The sequence below is a fragment of the Ischnura elegans genome, chromosome 6, assembly GCF_921293095.1.
Source record: "Ischnura elegans chromosome 6, ioIscEleg1.1, whole genome shotgun sequence".
NCBI classification, from domain to species: Eukaryota; Metazoa; Arthropoda; class Insecta; order Odonata; family Coenagrionidae; genus Ischnura; species Ischnura elegans.
Window position 1 is genome coordinate 9,715,225 of NC_060251.1, and position 24,658 is coordinate 9,739,882.

General features: G+C 39.0%; 1 protein-coding gene across 1 annotated transcript in view; it reads left to right on the forward strand.

Annotated features, from left to right (window-relative positions):
* LOC124160437 overlaps nt 1-24,658 on the forward strand; it is a 535,587-nt gene that overhangs the window by 434,444 nt on the left and 76,485 nt on the right. The window lies entirely within an intron of this gene.

Genomic DNA, 24,658 nt, shown 5'->3' on the forward strand with positions numbered 1-24,658 from the left:
AAAACACGTCACCCATACTAACAAATTATGCTACCATATACTGTTTAAAATAATAATAAAATTAAGAAACTTGCATTAAGTTTGACATAGGTTAGTAGGCTACACTACAAGTCATGCAATCTATTTATGAGTTTTATCGCTTCCATTTTGATATCTTATTGATCGTGGAAAAAAAGACATTCTGAATCTGGCTGTTCTACAATCTATCTCTCTTATTTTATTTATATGATCTGATCTTCCGTAGTATGTTGGCGTCCGTAAGATATGGTTAACTTCGTTAGAAAAGACACTGCTATTGCATTCATGTAAAAGATTTAGTCTATTTTTCAATCTACGGTCTGGAAGCGATTCCCATCCGAGTTTATCTAATAGGTCAGTTACACTTACAAGACTATCGTAATGACCTTTCACGTACGTGGCAGCTCTTATTTGCACGCGTTCTAACTCTGTCTTTTTCATGAGGGTCCCAACACTGGCAGCGTATTCTAAATGGGATCTAACCAGGGAAAAGTAGCTAATTTCTCTCACTTTGTCGTCGCACTTTCCTAATATTCTTTTAACAAAACTCATTTTACGATTAGCTTGACCGGTTAATTCTCGAATGTGTTAAATCCACGATAGATCATTATTGAGTATAACTCCTAGACATTTCACGGATTCAACTGCCTTTAATTAAATGAATAAATATTAATATAATTAATAAATATGCTCATTACCACGATTTTCACAAAAAAAAACTTTCCACTTGGCCACTAAATGTGCTGTCACTCTCTCCGCATATAAATTGGTTTACATAAGACGCTTATACTTCGTCGCCGTCGAGTACAGCGCAGGGCAGCCAGATTTGTGATGAGTTGTTACCACAAAAAGTGCAGCGTTTCCAGTATGTTACACGGGTTAGGATGGGAATCTTTACAAGAGCGAGGATCGAAGTATAGCTTTAACTTATTTAGGAAATTCGAAGAGGAATCGCCATCATGAGAATAAAAATAAAAGAAATAGACTGCAAAACAGAGAGATTTAAAATGCCATTCTTCCCTCGTACTATTAAGAATAGCAACGTCGCACAGTGGGCTAGAATCGAAAAAAGCTGGCCAAAACCTCAAAATCGATTTTTTTGAGCTAGGAAGTTGAAACTTCGCATACACATTCTTAAATAAATTGTGCATTACTGCCTAGATTATTTTGGTCCTGTGTTTTCACTTTAACAATATATGTGAGGTCAAAGTTGAGCAAATTTAGCGAAAAACGACCACCCTCGAATTTTTCTGAAAATTGCCGACTTTATCCTCGTGCAGTGGTTTTATAAATAGCTTTATCGAATAAACTGTTATACCATCTTAATTGGCACTTCTTATTCTTTCATTTGAAGGGTTTTTAAAGATTTTGTTTCATCAATAACCATAGATACATAACAAAATGGCGGAGCCTGTTTTCAACCCATTTTTTTACATAAACGTAGAAAAAAAGTAGACATTGTCACCGGCTTACACTAAGTAACTTATATCATGTCGTTCTTTGAAGCTTTTATATTGTGAATCTAAAGTCAAACCTTGCACCAATTTGCAACCCCGAATTTTAAATCGTTTTTTCGAACGCACGGACGACTCCGGTTCTGGCCGGCGGCGGCGGAGAGTACGGCGACGCGGCAAGCGGGTGGATGCAATATGGTCTCATTCACTTTTATGTGTGGATAGCAGATATATTAGTGACAGAAAATAATCACCAGAAAGTAAAATTTATAAATATTGCTACGAATGACTCTCATTATGCAATCGCTGGGCACTGCAAGAGGTGCACTGAAAGGTTTCTTTCTTTGAGTGCATTCCGTGGAGAATGGACTTAAATCGCGTGCTTTAAGTGGGGAAACGGACTCTTTTACTAACTAACAAGCTCTATTTCTAGGCAAGAGCCCTCGATGATCCATGGCCTCCACTTCCTAACCTGCCATACATATTTAAAGGCCTTCTGACAACGGTCGTTTTATAGTATTGTTGTAGTGCCGAGCCCTTCGAATTTGTTTTTGGTTTGAACTCCTGCTAGCTTTAAAAGTTTCGGAAGGCATATTACTCACATCGAATAATGTATTCTTTCTAAGAAATACAGTTCATTTTAATCTATGTCTTATGCTCAATTTAAAGTATTGATTTAAATCTCTTACCTATATATCGACGTCATTATTCTTAATAAACTGTGCTGCTGACAAAATGGTTATTTTTCAGAAATATTTTACCATACAAACATAACACAAACAAAAGCAACACAATTTACTCTTTTCCCAACTAACATACTGCAATTAGCACTGTCAGGAATAAAAGATTACTGTTTTTCATTCACTATCTGACGAGTTTTTATCACTTTCATTGTCTGAGCTAAAGCATAGTTTTCCTTTTTCAAAAACAGATCCATTACATTTTTCGGCAAGCTGTGTGTTTCCTCCAGTTTAATTGGCGTAATTTTTGTCATTATCAGTTATGACATTAGGAGTTGTCTTCGGAATAAATCCCTATTTGTGGCCACTCGTGCCATTTTTCTAGTCAACCATTCACGGAACTTTCTCACGTCCTTATACCGTGCCTGTATTGCTTCCCCTGACAGTTGTCGCAATTAAGAATGGACTCTTTTGCAATGTCAGCTCCATGAATGAAGACCTTATGTACGGTTGGTGGCATACCATAATTGTATTTAAAGCGTCAGTGAGAGAGAGAGAGAGAGAGAGAGAGAGAAAATTAAATTATTTGGAGAGGAAATATAGAATAATTATGATGACTTTTGAATACTCGTGCCTGTTTCGTGCTTCGCCCAACGAACAGCATTTTTTACCTAAACAAGAAGGCACAAAGGTGTTCACGAGCAATAATTCATGAGACATAGGCCCTCGTTCTCACGTGCCATTATATTGCGCATGTCCTAACTGCTGTCAAAGCCGTGTTTGCAAATTAAAGTGCACTTTATATTCGACGCGAAACTTGGATCTGTGGAAATGCACGTTAAGATTCGAGTCGCAGTAAGATGCAGAACCATTTTTGGAAACTTCTTATGTAACTTCTGCTACAATTATTTCACTCGGGCAAATGAAATCATATGCTCGCGTCACTCTCTCATAGCTGGGGTTAATATTATATCCCTGGCATTTCAGATTTTCGAAGACCCTTACACCGAAATTGTGTGAGCTGCATGGAAACAATTACTTAGTGAGAGGGCCTCTTAATCTGACATAACATAATACTTGGGGTTGCATTTTATCCACTTAGCAAGAGTTCTTCTTACCTCCGAGGATGGTCACTGTATCTTCCTTTTGCATTCGTTTTCCTCCTATTCGTTCTCTCGATACAACCCTGAAAACATGAATTGACGTCCATCTGCACTGGCTAAACTAGAGCAACATGTAAATTGTGCTGCATAAGGAATAGTTATTAATTGCGTTAAATCAAGAATATAAACTAAATAACCTTACTGGATAAGAATAATGAACTCTTCAAGCACCAAGACAGTACTTGATTTGGGAAAATTCGGCAAAATGAAGTACTGTATTGAGCCATTTTCCATCACGTTTAAGGAATATATTAATTGTTATTGTTAAAAAGTTTATTAGTTAGTAAAAGAGTCCGTTTCCCCACTTAAAGCACGCGATTTAAGTCCATTCTCCACGGAATGCACTCAAAGAAAGAAACCTTTCAGTGCACCTCTTGCAGTGCCCAGCGATTGCATAATGAGAGTCATTCGTAGCAATATTTATAAATTTTACTTTCTGGTGATTATTTTCTGTCACTAATATATCTGCTATCCACACATAAAAGTGAATGAGACCATATTGCATCCACCCGCTTGCCGCGTCGCCGTACTCTCCGCCGCCGCCGGCCAGAACCGGAGTCGTCCGTGCGTTCGAAAAAACGATTTAAAATTCGGGGTTGCAAATTGGTGCAAGGTTTGACTTTAGATTCACAATATAAAAGCTTCAAAGAACGACATGATATAAGTTACTTAGTGTAAGCCGGTGACAATGTCTACTTTTTTTCTACGTTTATGTAAAAAAATGGGTTGAAAACAGGCTCCGCCATTTTGTTATGTATCTATGGTTATTGATGAAACAAAATCTTTAAAAACCCTTCAAATGAAAGAATAAGAAGTGCCAATTAAGATGGTATAACAGTTTATTCGATAAAGCTATTTATAAAACCACTGCACGAGGATAAAGTCGGCAATTTTCAGAAAAATTCGAGGGTGGTCGTTTTTCGCTAAATTTGCTCAACTTTGACCTCACATATATTGTTAAAGTGAAAACACAGGACCAAAATAATCTAGGCAGTAATGCACAATTTATTTAAGAATGTGTATGCGAAGTTTCAACTTCCTAGCTCAAAAAAATCGATTTTGAGGTTTTGGCCAGCTTTTTTCGATTCTAGCCCACTGTGCGTCGTCTCAATTGATAGGATTAATGGAGTCACTCGTTAGTATCACTCAATGCATGTTTTTTTTCATAGTTCTAACCTTGCATGTATTTGCTCTGGGAATTACTAACCATTAGCAAGTTTTTTTTATGGATAAGCATGTATAATTTGCTAGTATGCGTAATTTTCTATGACCGTGCGGTGTGCATGCGGCGGTCCTCTTGCATGCTGCATGTTGGTGATTTGTCACCCCCTCCTAAACACTCTAGAGTTGGCTCGAAGGGTACTCTGTAGATGTAGATACTTCCTTTACAGACGTATCCGCATTTTACGAGAAAATATAGGCGCAATAGTTAGGTCTACTTAACAGCAATTTCTGTTCTAGATGATATATAATCTATCGAGTTCGTACCTTTTCGATGTTATTTCTCACTATTGCAATTAGGTCAGTGTTTTTAAACTATTGTGGATGGATAAATAAGATAGCTTTGGTGCCATCGCCGCGATGCGTGAATTCCTATGCTCACGTGGCGGCTTATTAATCGTGCCTTCACGAGACGGACAGGGGTCTTCTGTATGGATTTCCACGCTCATGTCTTTGACCCCATTCCATAATATGTCATAATTGTTCTCCTTGTGCTTAAATTGGGTTTGTTTGTTTTGTTACACGTTCTAATTCGCTATGACGAATGTTTTTTTGAGGCGAGCTTATACAGCTGTGCCTAAGATTGCTTGAGAAACGTAGCGTTACAAATTGAATTTAAAGCTCGTCAATCCTCGTACGCAACTTGGAATATCGTCCTTCTTTTTTTTCCTCGTCTAAGAATTCCTTGACCCTCCTGATCGAAAGAGCAATTGGTTAAGTCGGCCTCAGTGTGATAGAATAGGATCTTCGGTCTCACAGTCAATGATTCAGTGTGATGCCGCCGTTTACTAGAAGAATTTCCAATTATTAAGTATAATCTTTTTCACAGTTTTTCTACATCACCAAATGCCACGTCAGTCATAATAATAAATAAATGCATGTTCCTCAACTTGCTATATATTGTTTATCACTGTGTGCGATTGCTGCCACAATTTGGGGCGTTTCTGTAGCTCCAAAACTGCGGTATGCAGTGCTTTATGGCCATTTAATTTTCAATGTGAGAAAGTATTAATAAGGCAGAATTTTATTTGGAAATGATAATTTTTTGGCTTACCGGGTACCTTACAATCTGTCATTTTCCAATCAATACATCTGTTTACAATTCTCTATCTATTTCTTGGATCCATTAGAATGGATAAATGTGTGGATATTAATGATTTTATTTAGCGCGGGAGATATTTGTAAGCTAAAATTTGCCGCCCTTGCGTGAGCCTGTCATTCAAATAGTTCCAACTTTCTCCGCCTCGCAGCATCAGCGCTCAAGCAGCCATTTGTTCGCGATCGATGCGACAAAATCCGGAAACTTGTCCACACGTCTGCTTGCTGCATTTCGAATACTCATGGATTGTAAACATTCAGCATTGTTAATGGCCTTATTATATTTTATTTATTTTTAGGGGAAATGATTGGGACTTCTTTTAAGAATGTCATTTCCATCGTACGGAGTGATATCTCTGAAACTACCGCATAGTTTACCATTTTTTTTCAATTGCCGGTTGTTGATTTTAGATCTACTTCTACATAATACCCCGCAAGCCGCCTAAAAGGCGTGCGGCAGGGGGTGTTGCAGGACACCAGCCGTTTACGGCAAAAAAATGAAAAGCTCTAACGAGGTTGGGACTAGCGTTTATTAAAGTCCTTTATGGTTCGGGGGAAAAACGAATTCCCATATCTATCCGTTCGGCAAAACATCTCTCTCCATTTATCGCTTCTATCGGACCTGGAAATATTGTATGGATCTAATATTATGTTCTCTATGTCGCTCTTAAAGCTATCCATTCTCAATTGCTCAAGCAATCTAAGCCTAGCGCGCAGCCTCCGAGTCTCCAACGGTTCCCAGCCTAATTCGCTGAACATCTGGGTAACGCTGTCTGTACGCCTGTAGCAGTTTTTTAAGAAACGCGCAGCCTTCCTTTGTATTTAATTCAGTTCGCGGATTTAGTCTTTCTGCACGGGATCCCATACGCTCGCTGCATATTCGAGGTGCGGTCGAGCGAGAGCGAAATAGCACCTTTCTTTTACTTTCTCATCCGAAAATCTTCCCAAAATACGCTTGACGAATCCTAATTTCTTCAGGGCTATTCCGCAAATATTCTTTATACGTGTTCCCCACGTGAGGTTCGAGGTTATCGTAACTCCCAGGTACTTCACTTCGTCTGTTGCCCTTATGTGAATACCATCGACTGCATAAACATGGTTAGAGTTGGACGAAATCCGCAAGAAATGTACCGCCACGCATTTGCTCAGATTAAGTTCGAGTCCCCACTCTTGGTTCCACAAATGAGCATTGTTTAAGTCAGATGATTGAATTTCATAGTCAGAGTGATCACTAATTTCGCGATAGATGACAGCGTTGACAGCAAATAAACGGTATAAATAGATATGTAGTTTGATTTTAGTCGATAGTTTTAGAGAAAAAAACTCGCATTTGTTCGTTTTTTGAACTGCCGCTCAGTGGGCTAGAATCGAAAAAAGCTGGCCAAAACCTCAAAAACGATTTTTTTGAGATAGGAAGTTGAAAATTCGCTTAAATATTCTCAAATAAATTGTGCATAACTACCCAGATTATTTTGGTCCTGTGTTTTCACTTTAACAATATATGTGAGGTCAAAGTTGAACAAATTTAGCGAAAAACGACCACACTCAATTTTTTCAGAAGATTGCCAACTTTATCCTCGTACAGTGGTTTCATGAATAGTGTTTTCGATAAAACCGTTATACCATCTTAATTAACACTTATTTTTCTTTCATTTGAAGGGATTTTAAAGATTTTGTTTCATCAATAATCATAGATATATAACAAAATGGCGGAGCCTGTTTTCAGCCCTTTTTTTACGCAAACGTAAAGAAAAAAGTAGATATTACCCCGGACTTCATCATGAGGACTATATTTAAATTACAAAAGTAATGTAAAATAATTGGTGGATTAAATGTAAAAATGGAGGCATGGGAAGTACGAATATGTTATACCTGATCGTAAAAAAAAACTATCTGACTTACGAGTCGTATAGTATCAGTTTTTTACTTTACTTTTGTACTTTGTATGTAGCAATGATGATGCATTCACATTAGTGAACTGAACTTTGGCGATAAGTTAAATATTTTCTTGAATTCCCTACCGACCAAAACTCCACTCCATTTCTATAGCACTAATGAAAAGGAATTAAAACTTGTACTTACTTTAATGAAGTTTATTTCCTAAGAAATGCTACTTAAGTGCTTTAATGGCATGTTTTTTATAGTAAGCGTACGGCACTGCTAAAAATAACGGGGTGCATGAAACAGAATGGTGCATTTGGTTTACTTGTATTAAGTAAGTATAAAAATCGAGAAATCTAATTTAAGGAGTGGGGAGAAGGTAGAGACGCTTGGCGAATGCTAATTATCGCTTTTCTATTAGGAAGGGGAGAGGTCAAAAATGTGTTTAGTTTGTTTGAATGGTCCATAAGCCATTAAAACCTCGTGATACGATGGATGAATAAACTTATTTTACTGAAAAATCATCGGCCCTGAAAACCAATGACCTCATTTAATCGCCTAATCTTGCCTTTTTATCTGTTGTCAATGTGGCAGTTATAACAGCGAAAAAAGAAATCGCTCCACGTTACAAATAATCACACATAAATATCAATTGAGTAAATTCTAGTACATGCATGTCTGCATTAATTCCCCCACGGTGCTTAAAAATTTTCTGCCTAGGAAGACATTCTGTTAAGTAAATTCTAAGCATTGTTTTAATTTAAGTACTTGTTGTTCTTTATTGGTCAAGGTTGTTAAGCACGTATAAATATAAACCTTGAAAAGTAAAATGAAAGTTCTGTACACTTGGGCTATGGATAATATCAATAATAATGATGTTAATTGGGCAGATTTTTATTGGAGTTAATATTTTGACATTGTTGTTTTGTATCGTATAAATTTGAATCAATGAAGTTGATTATCTTTTCGCCGTTCTTTTGTTTTGTTCAAAAACTCTCTCTTACTTATGCGCTGTCTGATAAAACAAAACGTATTGATGCTCGTTCCTTGTTCCTTAAAGATATTGTGGCCATAGGGTTAGTCAAATTTGTGTATTTGCCATCAAAGGAAAATGTGGCTGATATTTTTACAAAGGCATTGTCAGGGGAGGCAATATCTAAGTTCCGAAAATTGTTGGGAATTGTTTACTGATGTTTGATTTTTTGTAATGCTTGTATTCAAATTTTCATGACAAGGGGAGGTATTGGAGTTAATATTTTGACATTGATGTTTTGTGTCATATAAATTTGAATCTGTGAAGTTGATTATCTTTTCGCCGTTCTTTTGTTTTGTTCAAGAACTCTCTCTCCGTACGTTACGTGTAAAACGGTGTGTAACTCGATTTGTGATTGATGCAGCATGTGCTATTTTGAATAAAAAGCTGTTGATAATGAAATTTCGCGAGTTGTTTTCTGATAATATTAATAAGTTTAATTTGTGCCTAATTAATAACACATGCCAACAATGAAAAAACTTTTTTACTGAAAATACCTTATTCTTATGTTTTTAAAGTTGTTGAATCCAAATATGATGGTTTTAAAGTTGTATCATCCACCATTTATTCACATTTTATAGTTAAAGCTATGAAATCAAGCAATATTTTTAGAATTTAACAGCTTTTTTATAGTTATAATAATATTGAAAAAGTAGGTGAACGAAGATAATGGGGATTGCTGTTGGTGCTTCACCGAGAAGTTCAGCAAGCAATTCATCGCAGAAAAAGCTACACAAGAAGCTTCAAGGAAAAAAGGGAAAGAAAATGTAGACCAATTCCAGTTGACAAGTGAACCCTGTACTATCACGCTGAAGTAAATACGAACAATGTTATCACGATGTCGTGAACAGTAAATACAAACAAGTTTATGATCAAACGCAGTGTTTCATAGATTTTTCCATATACCTTATAGGGATATTAGACTAAATATTAAATTGATATTGCTTGGAATCTATGGGTGATACAAAATAAACTAAGGCCAGCTTTGGATTCGGCACAGCAAAATCTATGAAGATCAGCTATTAAAATAAAAAAGTTTTCAAACAAATTTTTTTTGTTGGCCTGTGTAATTTTTCCTCGCGTCTGTTCATCCCCTCTGCCATACGCTAATGCATGTGCTGCTGGGACTCAACGCTGGTGCACAAAATGTCGATTTTCTCATCCCTCCGGTCTGGCGGTTTCCCTGCCTGCAAATGCGGAGGGAGTAGGAAAGGGAAAAGCCTTCTTCTTGTTTCCTTTACGATTACATCCCCGGGGGAAAAAAATGAGGGCGTAAAATTGGAACCCTCGAGCTACTAAGTCTGTTAATGTGAATGCAAGCGAGCGCTTGAGTGGGCAGAGCTTTTGGAGTCTTTTTTTTTCAAAAAAATGAAAAGACATCTGTTCGAAAAATGCAATGCTGCATATTTCTTTTTCTGCTAAAACTTGAAAATCGAAAGATAAACCAAGAAATCAGCGCTAGAAATATGGATGGATATTTTTTCTCCTTCCGTTACTTACAAGTGAACTGATTGAGACCCAAGAATACTTACTTTTCCACACAAATCAAATATCACTCGAGGAGCTTTTCTGAATTCTAATATTAACTAATGTATGTTCACACATTGTTCAGGGTCTATTCCGCTTATCTTTCCTTTGTGATATTTTCAGCTATAATCTTAGGTGCGCGACTAAGTTCCCGCTGTTTGTTAACAGATGTCTCTAGCAGTAGTTACTCGATTTTGGCGTATCGGAAACGTCACGAATCAAGATTAGACATTTGGTAAACAAACAGCTCGACAACAATGGCGAGTTTTTTTAAGCGTCATATCCTTATTGTTGCGTGAAAATGTCCGCGTTTGTGCCAGGCAACCGTCATTTGCGGGAAGCGTTTATTTTCTTTTTTCATTGGAAGAAAACAGAGGCTGAATTGCATCGAGAGCTCCAAAAAGTTTACGAAGATGCTGCTCTAAGTGAAACAACGTGCCGTGATTGCTTGCGTCGCTTCAAAGACGGTCATTCCAATGCTGACGCGAAGGAAGACCAAATAAGTTCGAAGACACTGAATTGGAGGCATTGCTCGATAAAGATGAGTACCAAACTCAAGGAGAGCTTGCTTATGCATTAGGAGTTACCCACCAATCCATTTCCAAGCGATTGGATGCGCTGGGATTTATGCAAAAGCAAGGAGCTTGGATTCCTTATGATTCCAAGTGATTCTACACCATGACAACGCTCGACCCCACGTTGCAAAACCCATTAAAACCTCCCTTTTAACACTCAAATGGGAAGTCCTGACCCCCCGCTGTGTTCCCCAGATATTACGCTGTTCGATTATTACTTGTTCTGTTATATGGCACATAGTCTTGCTGATCTGCAGTTTCGTTCATATGAAGACACCAAAAAATGACATGATTCGTGGGTAGCCTCAAAAAAAAGAACACTTTAACCGTTACGGTATTGGCCTCTGCCAAATTAATGGGGAAAAGTTGTAGCTAACTATGGACAATACTTTGAATGATTCATTTATAACAATTTTTTCACGATAAAGTTGTATTTTCGTTAAAAAAAACAGCGTGAAATCAGTTGCGCACCAAATAAGTTTTTTTTTACATATAAATACTGAATCGGATGATCCTCTCGGACGCAAAATAGAAATTCAACATTTGGTTGGTGGGAGAGGAAGACTGGTGATGAAAATCTTTCATTCCCTTTTTCGCCCACTTTTCGTGAGTCGGTGGCGACATTTGTGCTTTGGTTTCAGGTACTCGTTCATGGAGTGCCCTGTTCTGAGGGAAGGAATCCCTTGCGAACCGCGCGAGTCCGAGGCTCAGGAGTATCTAAGACGAGGCGACCCTCCTCGGCGGTAGTTCGTGACATCATCAACTTTGAAAGTGCTGAGGTAGTTGATTTTTCGCCGCGATTGCCTCGAGAAGTAAGCGAAGTACGCGGATAATAGAAAATTACGCTCCCCTCTTATTCGTCGAATGCATTCAAAATGTACAGTAAAATATAGTTGGTGAACAAGCCCATTTCAAATGCTATCGACATTACTCTCTTATTATTTTATCCGCCTGTGATCACATATGAGTGGGTGGGAAGCCGAGGGGTACAAGGGATTTCTCTTTTCTATACAGAGTTAGATACAGAAATTTGGTATAGAAAGCAAACGAGATCAATTAGATACTTAGTACCAGATTTTATTTCCCTCTCGATGTCAGCACGGAACTGAGACTCACTCGTATCCCTTGGCAACCAATTTTTGCGTATTTCCTCTAACAATTAACTTTACCGAACTTTGTTGAGAAAAAAATCACTTGTACCCCTTGGCTTCCAACCCATTCATATAAATTCCCATTAACTGTCGGTGATGTCGGTCTTACATCGAACCGAATTGTTGAATATTGATTTTCCAATCGCTTTTCGAGACGGAATCGATGTATTCCGATGCATAAGATCTCCTCATTATTCACTGCTATTGCTGGGAACCACCCTCGCTGGTGGCGCATCCTCATGGCGACCACTTGAAGCACATAGTCTGCTACTTCACCCTCCGGCGCACATTTTTTTTTATTTTCGCTCCCCTTTTAGCCAACCCTCTTCATCCCCAAACAACCAACCACCCCCCCTTCCAACCTCCCCCCTCAGAAACCCCTTACTTTCCCTTTTTCCTTTGCGTTTTCCCTTTCACTATGCACTGCCACTCCGCCCAACCCTCTCTTTTGCACTTTCCATCTTCACCCCCTTTCCCTTTCACCCTCCACCATTCTCTTTTCATCCCTTTCCCATATTTTTTCACCCTCCTGAAAAAACTGCGCATACAAAGCGTTCTCTCTCTCAGTGCACCTGCTGTGGGTGCATCGTCTGGCGTTTTTGATGCACCAGCCGACTTCATTTTCAAGAGATGCACTGATTTGTTATTATGTGGCGCATGAAATCTCAAAGCGTTGACTTGCTGAAATGGACCTTTCTATTTATGAAATTAACCTATCTATTTATGGATATACGTCACTTCTTAAAAAATAAACCATACGTCTTGCTCACGATTTTGGAATTAAATTTTGCATCTAGAAGGTTTGAGAATTGTTTAAAATTTAGTAGATAATCGATATTGCCCAAAATCATTATTGTACTTGAACATTAAACTTTAGATCTGGAAAGTTCAAGATTAGTGACGACTTCAAAGTTTCATTTATGAGATAGATTATTAAACACTCAATAGCTCTGGAGAAGAGAAGTTAAATTTTGCGAACCTTCGGGAAGAGAATTGGTTGACTAAAAATTGTTATCTATCCCCAATAATCAAAAGTGTGCATTGATAAAAAATCAATAAATATTCACCATGGCGATGTTTCTGTTGTACACTATTTGCCAAGTAGGTATCTATCTGTCAACAAGCCCGAGTGACCGAAAATTTCCTCTCAAAGGCTAATTTACACTGGCATCGTGCAAGCTACTTTGGCTGGTAAATGTGAAAGAATTTTAATCCAAGAGTTTTAAAATAAAACGATCTCTGAACTTCAAAAGTTTCTCTTAAATTGTAATGTTATGTTTTGAAAATAACTTTCCTTTTCCCGGCCACATCACTCCGGCCGTCCAATGACACCCTCCCATGCCTCTCTGTGTTCACCCTTTTGCGATTTTTTGGGCGGTCTTGAAATATAACTCTGTAAATGCCACAGATATATACCACCTCAGCAGACGACATTAGGGATGCATCTTATTAAGAAATATGGGCAATCATCTATATTACAGTGCCTATTGATTACGCTACGTAAGATATATTGTAGTGGTGACACATGTTACCATAAAATTCTTGTGGTTAATTTAAGACACGGTCTCAGGCGTTACTTTGTGGAATTGCTTCATCGTAGAATAAAATAAAATTAGTTCAACAGATTCAGGCTTCAATTGGTGGAAGTTAGACATATTTAAATAAATAAAAGATCGTAGCACTTTTGCACAAGATTTTTTAATCCGTACAACGCGTTTCGGCTCAATGAGCCATCATCTGGTTTGTTCTATTTCACACTTTATTTTAAATAGCACGACCCGGGTTTAAGCATCTAATGCTATAATCAGGTGATAGCATTAGATGCTTAAACCCGGGTCGCGCTAATTAAAATAAAGTGTGGAATAGAACAAACAACAAAGAAACGAAAAGAAATGGAACAAAGTAATTTTTATTTTATTCTATGATTCTTATGGTTACTCTCGTCTTAACTAGCTCATTTTCTAGTATGCACTCTGCGATGGTATTATTCTTTGAGGTAAAGGATTTCATATTCTCTCTTTGCCACGTCCAATTTACTCATATATCTGCAGCAACTGAAAATTTAATCATTGACTCTGCAGCTTGCATGCGGAAGTCAACTAGGATCAAACAGTAATAAAATAGGAATGCACGTGAATATCGAATCCAAGAATGCCTTTCTCTCCTACCTTCAACATCCACTTCTCTCCTCTTCTCATCATTATTTTCCGGTTTTAAAACCCTTCTGCAAAACCTGCGATGGAAATGAAATGCCTCTTTCAGCATTCCACCTCTTCTCTCTCGGAGGACGTCGTCTATTGATGCGCCCGACACTACGCACCCAGACACACAACGTTGAAGCCACGCGACGCTGTAAGTGAGACGCTTGCGTTTCCTCAATCCCTTAATGATTACGTTGTCTTATTCTGCTAAGCACGACGAAACGATGATCGATTCAAACGTCAGCAGAATACATTCAAACTCGGCCAGTCTTTCGAGAAGTATTTATTTCAATTTCTTCCTAGCAATAGTTCGACATCGCATACCTCACCTCAGATTCTCTTCACGTGCCAAAATACTTCATTCACATGGATTATTACACCCCAACCACCGCCGATTGACATCAGACATCAAATTTCTTTACCGCATCATGAATGGGTCCTTCAGATCCAGTGATCTCCTAACATTCTTTTCTCTACGCATTCCAGCTCGCAAAACTAGCAATACTGAAGCTCTACACCAGCCCAATTTCCGTCTGGCAATATCTCTTTCACCGCTTACCTTCTATTTTCAATTCAATCTCCAATACCTCTTCTTCTCTTGACATCTATGCCTCCTGCACCAATTTTAGTAACGAGTATCTTTTTGACACCGACCTTTTTTATGTATTGTATTTGTTGAAAATGGTTGTTATTTATGATCTTATTTCTATGCATGTTTATTAATTATATTTACATAATTTATTTTGTTTATTAACCCAATGTAAAGGCCTTAGTGCTTTTTTTGGTGTGATATAAATAAATAAATATAAAGCGCCGAGAAAGGAATAATTTCCATGTAAGGTCTTAGATTTTCCCAGCGTATCAAGTGCAGTAAAAATTCTCGTGTTTTGTCACCCAGCGAGGCCTAGGGGAATACTTTTCCACAAAGAGAAATGGGATGTTTGAAATAAAAATTAGACTTCCGAAAAATATTCAAACAACTGTGAGCCAATTTCTCCTACTACTCTCCCTTTCAACCCTCGAGGCGTTGGGCCCTCTCATTCTCCCCACCTTACATACTTTACCGATTTTTTGAACCCTTCTGAAAAAAAAACAGTAAAAGAGACAGCCACCCTCGGTGTGCAATCTAGGAATGGCGTGTGTGATCCATCGGACTTCTTGCAGCGTGGTACAGAGCCTTGGAAAAAGTTTTTTCTGAAGTCAAACCCTGGAAAAAGCCAGAAATCAGAGGGTAAAAATGCTACCTGACTAGGAATCGAACCCAGAACCTCCCGGTTGCCGGCAGGGTGCTCTTCTGCTGGTGAGTGGTGAGCCGCCCCAGTGCCATCTATGGGTTACTCTTGTGGGCCGTAGCAAAGGGGGTTTTCTTTGTATAAACCCCCGCCGAAATCATGGTAAATCTAAGCTTCCTGTTAGCGCCACTGGTTAGATCACCCGGCTGGCAATCGGGAGGTTCTGGGCTCGAGTTCTATGTAATCAATATAATCGAAAAATGATGCCAGTAGTTCATAATAATAAAACAATGGCGAGCAGTGGCTAGCAATGAATAAAAACGCGCAAAAAGACAATTTATTAAAAAAAAGAAGCTATTTGCTTCGAAAGCTCCGGTTTTGCTGAGTGTGTCTCATCTCATTTCCTCTTATGTTAGCGTTCAATTCATCAGAGCCATCTTTTGGCCAACAAATTGGGCCACATCTGTAGGGAATTTGACGCATAAACCCCCGCCGAAAACACTAGATAGGACAAGCCTTGATTGCTCTATGGCCTGAGAATACGCCCGTAAAGTAGAAGGTCGTGGTTCGATTCCCCGTCAACTACTATTACGGACAACTTCTATCAACCCTTTAAAGTTGTATCTTTAACAATGTGAGAAAACGTTTCTTTGGTCATCCCCCGGGTAAATCACTATTATTCCGGCATTTTGATCATCAAATCGGTAATAGTCAAGAAATTGGTGATACAGGCGTAGAAATATTTCAATTAAATGGGTTGGCGCAAGACTAAAGACTAGAATACCGTAAATTTTGGCAGAAAAGAAGCATACCATTAATTTGAAAAATATTTTTTCCCGTTATTTTCCTATAATCCCAAATGCAATAATATGAATATCATATCGCCGTTGGCAAATGTGTATTAGCCATTGCATGACCTTCTAGAGCATCCGTTCAATTGTATTAGGCTCAACTATGTGGAAGTTAACACTTGAAAATTAAAAGGAGACTTCGTTGATTTCCACTTATTTATTTCGTACGCACGACATGTTTCATAGAGGTCATTATAACCTCTATATTGATAGTGACCTCTATGTTTCGAAAAATGTCGTACGGACGAATTAAATCAGTGAAAATCAACTAAGTCTCCTTTTAATTTTGTAGATCATCATTAATTTTCTAGCTTTTCTTCGGAAACTTCTTCAATATAGTGTAATAGAGAAAAGGGTGAGACGTCCCCCACCCCTATTCATCCTTTTCCGATTTTTGTTCAAGCCCTCCCTCTTGATGAATACAGAGCTCATCCACCCTTACGGTGGAACGTCTGGGCGCTGCAAGTCGGAGACATGTGATGAGGCCGATAATCCGAGGCAGGGTCCCGGCCATGCGGCGAATTTCAAATGAAAGGGGTGCCCTGAGCTCAATGCAAATATTTATCCCCGCCTGGGGATTTTTCACAACGCGCGTTTGATTCTATGAGCTCGCTCACCAATAGGGTAGTTTCCTTCATCGAAGAAAACGAAAGGCATTGATTGCGATCCGTTCCCCACAATTAGTGTATTCATAATATACAAATTATTTGGTTTTGGAATTCCCAGTTTAGACGAATGGCAATGGTCAATTTTAATGTCATTTGAAAAAGGCCAGATTGGCGACCCACTCAACGTGATGTCAGAGGGACCTAGTTTCTATACGAGTAGATAGGAGTTTTACATCGTCTGAGATTACCAATGCAAGCATGAGGCACAGAGCTCAGGGAAACATCTCTTAATAATCACCTGTTAAAACTGTCTATGGTCGGAAAGTTTCCTTCGTTTGATAAGGCATTAATAATCCTTATTTTAGCCAAGCGCTACCTGCTAGCAGGGTACTCTGCTACCTGCCAGCAGCCTGCATCGCAGTGGCGCACACATCCTCGCTCCAAGGTCACCTCACAAGGCGACAGCGGGAACCAGAATGGCGTCACACGGGATTTTCTCAGCATTCATACTCAGCCGTCGCGTTTTCGCGCGCTTGAAAATTTTCGCTTTTCATTTAATCGCAAAAAATAGATATCGTCATTTAAAAATCTAAACGCGTGAGTTGCGTACTCCAGGAGTAATAATCTTTCGATTTAGGCAATAAAAAAGTAATAGGAAACCGCCCGATTTCACTTTGTTTTGGATTGCGACTATTGTCTATTCACTTTATGTCTGCAGTCAGTTTTCGTGAGAGCCCGGATGGTTTGGTTGATAGGGGAGGGGTAGTACCGAGAGAAGGAGCGAAATTAACGTTGCCAAAAGTACATGGCCCCTCTACGCGTTTTCAGTGACCCAGGTCACTGAAAATGTGTGAGTCATAGGTAGCCACAGGTATTTAGGCCCCGGCGCCGAGGCAATATGCTTACTCATCTGGAAGGCATTCATTCGGTAAAAAGGTACTGATTCATTTGTAAAGATGGTTAGAATCGTCTCCTCCTCTCAACGTTTTCAAATCAGGCGGGAGGGTTGCTGAGTCTCTTCATTGAGCGCTGTGTCTTTTTGGGATGAGCCTCAAGGATGTCGATCTCCAGCCAGTCATTCCTCCCTCCTATGCTTTCACTCCCCGTCGCAGTCTTTCTGCTTTCTTTTATCACTTTTGCTTTCACTTCTTTCCTCCATACCTACCATGTCGTTTCCCCTGGAGATGTAAGACCTCCTTACGTAGTCGAGCCGCGAATAGCCGAGAAGAAAGATATTTAAAAAGAATGGGCTGGGGTTGTTAAAAAAAAAGGAACGATGTGACGGCGAGGGGGATGGAAGAGAGGAGGGGATGAATGCACGCGAGGGTGCAGTGGTGCGATGCAGAAACCGCGTTCATGGGAACTTTCCCTTTCTCCGTCCTGCTTTTTTTTAATCCTCTCGCTGCATACCATTTTTATATTTTATTTTTCCTCCTCAGTTATTATCGCTCGTGGTTTGAAGTCTGCATATTAATCCTCGTCTGCACTGGAGTGCCTGAGTCGCCAAGTGAGGCGTTCACCATGGTTACCGAGGGATAATATTTGGAATTCTATCCCAGCGACAACATCCGTTGGATTTTATTCTTTAAATCTCAGCCAGGCAGATATTTTCGTGTCTGATTAGGAGCAATTTCGTTCTGTTAAGGGTTCTTTGTTTAATATTAGCGTCGATGGAGCCCACAGATGCATGAAGAGTCGAACGAAATTAAAAATATGCATCCCATATCATTGGCCGGGAACTTTGCGTCCTATTTAAAAACGAAAATTCAAAAATTTACCCGTTAGAAATGGCTTTTCAGAATTAAGGAAATTAATATTTTTATGCATTACTTGGGACATACTTTTGGATGCCATAGTATGGCATTTAGAGAATCATTAATGAAGCTTGTTTTGATTCAATAATAAGTAACGTAATAGATCATTGCTGGAAATGAAATTAATCCATCTTTGCTGTTCATTAAATTTTTACGCCGGCATTCTCAATTTTCCTGAGATAATCCTTTCCCTACTTGACACTCATATCAACGCAACACTAATCACCCTCAGTTTTGTATTCACTCTCAACCAACGGGAGTGGTAAGAAGTGGCGAGAAGAAGTACGCACACTCATGATTTCAATGCACCGTATTTGTAACAGTTGAACAGTATCCGGCTCAAGTTTCTAAATCGACTATGGGAGATATTAAATACACCAAAGGATAAAGTTCGCCATGAAAAAATATTTGACTTAGCCGGGATTCGAACCCGCATCTCCCGATTGCCGGTCAGGCGTGTTAACAAGTTCCACCACCAAGGCATTTTCTCAGAGCGAACTTCGGGATGATTTTAGCGAACAAGAAGTTGACGTCGCAAGTCCACTTTGTGGCACATGTGACGAGGGTAGTGCTTACTAAGCCACTGTCGGGGTGAAAAGCCCTTATTTTATGTCGCTGGTCTGCGACGACGAATTTCAAAGCACTGCAGTAACAAGTGACTATGTACGCAGTCACGCGCACGGGTGAAAAGTTAAATACACCAAAGGATGAAGTTCGCCATGAAAAAATATTTGATTGAGTCGGGATTCGAACCTTTGGTGTATTTAACTTTGCACCCGTGCGCGTGACTGCGTACAAAGCCACTTGTTCCTGCAGTGCTTTATGAGAGATATTGTTCACGAGAGTATCAACAGAGAGTTACTCTATTGTATCACTTACAGTCGTAAAGGAACAAGGAGTTAAATAATAAATACATATTTCAGTGCTTCTTTACAAGACACAATATCCTTTGACGCACTCCTTAATGCTGACTCTAAATTTAATCTGCGTACCTTAAACTCGTATACTAGAGCATACACTTAAAAATATTTTTTTACGATTTTATGAAGGAATAATGATTTTAAAATTAGAATGTAAAATGTTTCATAAAATATAAGACACGGTCTCCGGGGTTACTTTGTAGAACTGCTTCATCATAAAATAAAAAAATAAAAATACTTTGTTGTATTCCACCCTTTATTTTTAGTACGACCCTGGTTTCAGCATGTCATGCTATCATCATTTGATCCTGATGCCAGATCCTGATATCCAGGATCACCTGATGATAGCATGACTTGCAGAATCCCGGGTCGTACTATTTAAAATAAAGTGTGGAATAGAACAAAGTATTTTTATTTTATGTTTCATAAAATTACAAATGACGTCATAATTTATGAAATGACATAAGACTCATGGTGAAACAAAACGCAGTACTGTTGTACTACTAAACTCAGCACTACAGTTTTGTTTCACCATGAACATTTCATCGTTCCACCGAGTTAACGCCCGAATCAGTTGATTTTATGACTTAAGACATTCATTTTATTCAACTTTGATCCAAAATTTAAAAGCTTGAGGTTTCTAATAATAATAATAAAATGCCTTTATTCGGTCGAGGTTGAGACTAAGAAGTCCCCGCTTCCATCTAACCCCTCGATAGCGTCAATGCAAACATATTAAAAAATAGTGGACAAACGATTACAATACAAACGATATACACTATTTGTGAAATGTCAAAAATATAAACAACTGTGCGTGAAAATTTTGAGTAAATAAGAATTCTGTTTGTGGGAAAAAAATATGAGGATAAGGGTGTAGAATCCTTCAGCGAAAACAACCCACTGAAGGAAAACGCCCACACAAGAAGAGTAAGGGGAGGAGAAGGTACGGAAGGTACTCTCCGGAAAAATTCTTGGGATCGAAATGAATTAAGCGAAGAATGTGCTTGAGGGTGCAGGAGACGGTCGCCGAAGTGAAGGATGCGATATAAAAAGAGGAGAGGATATTTATGAAGATTAAAGGAGAAGAAGAGTGGTGAAAGGAGTGAAGTGAAAGTGAGAATGGAAAAGGGAAAGTGGGGTCCATTAGAGGTATGGAGAGATGGGAGCGAAGGCGAAACAGCAGCAGCAGAGGGGAACTCGGAAAGTGAATTGCAAACCTTGAGAGAGATGTCTTCCCCGCTCAACTGACGGGCTGAACAGGAACGAACGCAGTGCTTTCCAATCGATATTAATCGGAAAATCCTCCATGTCACCCGGCGGAATTTTTCAATAGGGTAGTTTCCTTCATCGAAGAAAACGAAAGGCATTGATTTCGATCCGTTACCCACCATTAGTGTATTCATAATACACAAATTATTTGGTTTTGAAATTCCCAGTTTAGACGAATGACAATGGTCAATTTCAATCTCATTTGAAGAAGGCCAGATTGGCGACCCACTCAACGTGACGTCACAGGGACCTAGTTTTTATACGAGTAGATAGGAGTTTTACATCGTCTGAGATTACCAATGCATTCATGAGGCACAGAGCTCAGGGAAACATCTCTTAATAATCACCTATTAAAACTGTCTATGGTCGGAAAGTTTCCTTCGTTTGATAAGGTATTAATAATCCTTATTTCAGCCAAGCGCTACCTGCTAGCATGGTACTCTGCTACCTGCTAGCAGCCTGCATCGCAGTGGCGCACACATCCTCGCCCCAAGGTCACCTTCTACATTCCATTTCTTCACCTTCCTAACTTTCATAAGCCACAGAGAAAAAATCATTCGCCTTGACCGGGATTCGAACCCGGATCCCTCGATTTCCGGACGAGTTCTTTAGCCAGTTAAGCTACCGCGGCGTCACCTCGGCCGGAAAACGAGGGATCCGGGTTCGAATCCCGGTCTGGGCGAATGATTTTTCCTCTGTGGATTTTTCGCATTAGAGGAATTCGAGAACAGTGCCAACAATGTATTTATTTATAAAAATTGTCTCAAACCCTAAAGTTACAAAAGTAATTATTGCGAAACGTACGTGGTAGGATTGGTAGATTAAAAAATAATTGTGGACCGATCTCCTAAGATTACAAGGTTTGTATGTTTTAGGTCGCTACGTTGAGCACTCCCTAAATATATTGGTATGCGTATCATATCAAAGCTCTCCTCGTTTTCTACGCGTACACAACAATTTGCGGGATTCAATGCATTGATTCATTGCATTACACATTGTCTTAGATACTTATAGAAATTTCGGATCGCTAAGCTCAAGATACTTCTAAGCGTCAATGTTTATAATTTTAAAGCAAGTATTTCTCCTTTCTTATTATTTGGGGGAATATTTTATATCAAGATTATCTGCTACTTTTTCACCATGAATGTAGATGATACATAACTTTAAAAATTATAATATCGTGATGGGAGAATTTTGGCTAAACGCGATGAGTCACTTTCTATTATAGGTAGCTATGTATTTATTGATGATGAATAAAAAAAAGGGTTCTTTATATATTGTGGGTTTATCAATAAAAGAGTGCGACAGAAAAATAGACATAATAGTGACAAAAATGTGTATTCATTGCCTAATTTTGGGCGATTATATTCTTGTCATTAGGGCTTTGGATATAAGTATGAGAGTCGGAGATTAAAATCTCTAATTTATTTTTTAGCATAAAATGTTTACTATATTTATTTTGAATTTGACATAAATGATATGAAATTGTTATTTAGTTTTTTTGTTGCTATTAGATCATTCAGGGGCGGGTCCAAGATTTTTTTCTGGGGGGACACAAGGGTCTAACAGGTCTTCTCATATTTTGGATTAAAAATATAGTGTAACAATTACTGTAGAAAATATTCTCTTTATTTTGAGATGAAATTTATTGATGTAAAATTAATTGACTGAGGTTCCGTGTTACAAAAAATATATTGAACGTAATGGTAGCCGTATTAAAAATTTGTGTATTTTTAAGCGTCTGGGAGGTCACGTGTCACCGGGCTTCCCTCTAAATCCGCCAATGGGGTCATTTATAATGCTAAATGATTGATATTTGACTCTCAGATTAATATGTTAATGTAAAGCATAGGAATGACTATATACTTGTGGAAATGTTATCGAGTAATTTAGTATTCTTTTATTGGCCAACTATTAAGAGAATGAATAAAAAACAAATTCAACTTAGAATTAGTGCTCAAGAATCTCATTTACTAAATTATTTCTACGTTAAATTATCGATAAATAAACTTTTTTAGTGAGAGTGTGGTTTCATAAATTTCTCTCGTTCTTGAATGTTTCTCTCAGTGATACCTCTTTGCGTGGCTCATGCTACGGGTGTTGGTAAAAGACTAGATTTCTCATGCCGTCAAACCCTAACCTAAAAGAGGGATCGACCCACGGGGCCATCATTCTATAAGAGATGGACGCATTCGCAGCAATGCCTTTCGTGAAGCCCCCTCAGACACTCTTCGTCCATTAGATACCGTGCGATGATAACAAAGTCTTTCAGAAAGTAGTTGAGTGATGTGCCCGTACTTCCCTCAAATGGGGAAGCCATCAATGGAAAGTGGTCGCGATAAACTCACCGGATAGCCGCTGAAAGTGGAACCATAAGGACATAAAGACGATAGCCGTTTTGCAACTCAGGGAATCACTTCGAAGAGTTGGAAAAAAAGAGGGCAATGGTTATTTTTGTGCCCAGCGCGCATGAAGTTAAGGCCAAGCCTTTCCAAACTACGAGGGTTGTTTCAGAAGTAAAGTTCCCAACTCGGTAACTTTTCCGCACGTGGTGCAAGGCAAAATCTGGCTACACTACCGTGTTCGCCAGATCCTCCACCGCCGATTCAAGCAATCAGCGTGGCTCTGCGACGCTCATTACCGGACTGACAGCCAAACGCAATGGCGTCCGTCATCTCCGTCTCCGCCAGATGCGAAATTCGTGCGGTTATCCAATTTTTTCACGCTAGAAAGTTAACACCAGTGGAAATTCATCGAAAATTAATTGAAGTGTATGGGGAAACGTGCATGAGCATCCAGCATGTCCGCAAATGGTGTGGGGAGTTTGTCGACGGCCACACGGACGTCCACGATGAGCAATGAAGCGGGAGGCCGTCGATCTCCGACGAAGTTGTGGCGAAAATTGAGAAAATCCTGCTTGAAGATCGGCAAATCATCATTCGGCAACTGGCTGTCCAAATTCCCGAGGTTTCTGGAGCTTCAATTGTAAGGATTTTGAATGAAAAGCTAGGGTAGGACGAGGAGTTGCAAGAGGAAGTTTTCAAGATTCTCAACGGGTTGGCGGCCGTCTTCTTTGAGGCGGGAATGCAAAAGTGGATTACTCGACAAAAAAAAATTCATAGAAACAATGGCGACTCTGTGGAAAAATAGCTGAAATATCAACGTTTCCAACGGTGTAATCGTTTTTTCGAATAAAAATTTCTTTGTGTCTGAAAAAAATTTGGGAACCTTATTTTTGAAACAACCATCGTAGAATGGAAAAATAGCTTAAATGAAGATTAGTGTAAATAAATAGTGCAGGTAAGACGTGTGCTGTAAGTAGGGGAGGGGCAACCCCAAGGGCGTCTAGATGTCAAAGTAACATTTTGGCCAAATAGAGTTAAATGCAGAAATATATTTGATAAATACCATTCTGTTGAGCGTGTATTTCGATAGGTGCGGTCTTTTATTTGGGTGCCTAAGCCAACTAAGCTAAGTGGACTGGAACTTTCACTTCATTTATCTGGAAAGCTTCTTTGATGCAATTTCAGCCTACGGGTTATGGGGTCCAAAAAAAAACAATATTTGCGCGTTTATTTTGTGGAAATTCATTAAAAATTAATAATAATGCATCATATTTGTATGTTTAATACTTGGACTGGACCAGCCCCCTAGAACTCCCTATCCCAGGATTCCATGTCCTTTTTTGAAGCCAGTTCCTCCGTTCTCCGCTTTGGTTTCGGGGTGGCGCCACCTGCAGAAAAGCCCAAGCTTAAGAGCCCTTAGCATATGATTTAGCCTGAATTTCTCTTGAGAGCACATATGTTTAAAGCTCTTATTTGAAGATAGAGTGAGCTACTGAGGTTATTTACCTCTGTAGTATAGTTCGTTTGTTCTATTGAACATATAAATCGTTTTTATTTTGTAAAAAAAACCCGATTATTAATCCCTTTCGGAGGGATGCCGTGGTCGTATGTTGTGCC